This window comes from Palaemon carinicauda, chromosome 7, assembly GCF_036898095.1.
Source record: "Palaemon carinicauda isolate YSFRI2023 chromosome 7, ASM3689809v2, whole genome shotgun sequence".
Taxonomy (NCBI): Eukaryota; Metazoa; Arthropoda; class Malacostraca; order Decapoda; family Palaemonidae; genus Palaemon; species Palaemon carinicauda.
The window spans coordinates 68215130-68217629 of record NC_090731.1 but is presented as its reverse complement, the minus strand read 5'-3'; positions in this window follow the sequence as shown (position 1 = coordinate 68217629).

The window sequence follows — 2500 nt, the reverse complement described above, 5'->3', positions numbered from 1 at the left end:
GGGACGTTTTACTGTGGCCATTTTGCCGTGGCCATCACACCATATTCCATTCTTCCGTGGGCCATTTTTGCCGCAGACCATTCTCGCTGCATATATAGATATTTTGCAAAAGGCAAAATTGTTGCATAGGTTCTTTCAACTAATTGGAGTTTTAATATATCTTGCTAATTATAAGGTGTAAGTCAAAATTTGTTTAAAATATTTGTAATTTTTTCTTTCATCTGTTTGACTTAGAAAATAGCAATTCCTTTTCTTCCAAATAACAAAATTCTACATGATGCATCACTGCTATCAGCTAATAACAACTGTTTCTCAATACTATCAGTTACATGATAAGTTTTAAATCTATCGCGTAACTCAAGTTCTAAATTGCTCACATTTCCTGGGAAATCGGCAATTTTTTTCCCGCTTCCTATACAGAATTTTCTTTAGCGATCGGATTATAGGTATCACTCCTCGACAAGCTTCAGGCAAATTAAGAAGGCATTCGTTAATTACTTGAGAAGTTTCAGCAACTTGCACTTTCATATTTGTTATAACTATCTCTCTTTCAACTTTAGATGCCGAGGCTACATGCGTGTGTTCATTAATTTGTTTTATCACTTCACGATTTCTAAAGTGTATCCGAGCTTTGCAGAGCTTTCTTTTCTCACAAAATGTTCTGATCTTATCATCAGCATAACAATCAAACACGTATATAAAGACGTTGTGTGAATACATTTCTCTTCCTCGTGTAGACAATATCGAAGACTGCATTTTTATTGGCTATGTATTTTTTTTTATTTAGATGCTGCTGCTTAGAAAGTCAAGACAGAGCTGTAAATTACTTTAAAACTTCAGAATACTAAACCAGAATATATATATATATATATATATATATATATATAAGCCCAAGGGCTCCAGTAGGAAAATTATCCTAGTGAGGAAAGGAAATAAGTAAATAAATAAATGATGAAAACAAATTAACAATAAATCATTCTAAAACGAGTAACAACCTCAAGTAGATATATCATATATAAATTATAAAAAGACTTATGTCAGCATGTTCAACATAAAAACATTTCCTCCAACTTCAAACTTTTAAAGTCCTACTCATTCAACTACCCGATTGGGAAGATCATTCCACATCTTGGTCACAGCTGGCATAAAACTTATAGAATACTAGGTAGTATTTAGCCTCATGATGGAGGCAGGGCTATTAGAATTCACTGCCTGCCTAGTATTACGAAGAGGATAGAATTGTCCAGGGAGATCTGAATGTAAAGGATGGTCAGAATTATGAAAAATCTTATGCAACATGCATAATGAACTAATTGAACGACTCTGCCAAAGATTAATATCTAGATCAAGAATTAATATGAGAATCAGCAGGTGAAGACCAGGCAGGGGAACAGTAATCGAAACAAGGGGAAATGAAAGAATTAAAACACTTCTCAGAATAGATTGATCACCGAAAATCTTGTAAGACTTTCCCAATAAGCCAATTTTTTGTACAATTGAAAAGGACAAAGACCTAATGTGTTTCTCAAAAGTAAATTTGCTGCTGTCGAGAATCACACCTAAAATTTTAAGTCATACAAATTTAGGGAAACATTATCTATTTATCTATCAATCTATATAGTATATATATATATATATATATATGTATGTATGTATGTATGTTTGTATGTATATGTAAATGATGTATATATATATATATATATATATATATTATTATTATTAAATAAATATGTATGTATATGTGTATCTATCTATATATATATATATATATATGTGTGTGTGTGTGTGTGTGTGTGTATAATGAATATTCCATTTTATACCAAGTGATTGAAAGTATATTTGTATTTATTTTCTTCCAAATTCTATGAAAATAAATCTTGTAAATGTTTCATTAGGAAATTTATTATGTCAAGGTTGAATGTTTCTGTACTGCTGATGGAATTTTGTTTTGAAATCAATTTATTTTCTTTTACTTCAAAGTTCTCATTGCTGTTAATGTGGGTTTATGAAGCAAAAACTACGAGCTGTTTACTTTGTTATTTTTTAAGTTACCTAATATAAGATATTTTCACCAGTTTAATTGATCGGTTATTTTACATTTCGATATCTTGTAACTAGGCCTTACAGTATAGTTAGGTTTCTATATACAGGGCCAAGAGCAGCAAAGTGATTTAAAAGGGGGGTGGAATTGTAACTGGTGGGTTGGGTGAATGTAGGGGTGGGAGCAGGGCGGGTGGGGGGAGGTTTGTAACTAGAAACTTTGCCCTGGGGCGGTAGTTAGGTATGTGAGGGCCCTGGGTTCAATACAAGGGTTCAATCCAAGGTCTATAGACCTTGGTTCAATCTACGCATGTGCTAGATTGCCGTATTCTATTTTCCTTTGCGCAAGGAAAATTTGCTCTATCAGACTGCTTGTTTCTTATGTAATACTCCCTTTTTAAAATTGGGGAAATAAATGATTATCATCAATCATTAAAAGTTCCTTATGAATGGCAGAGGC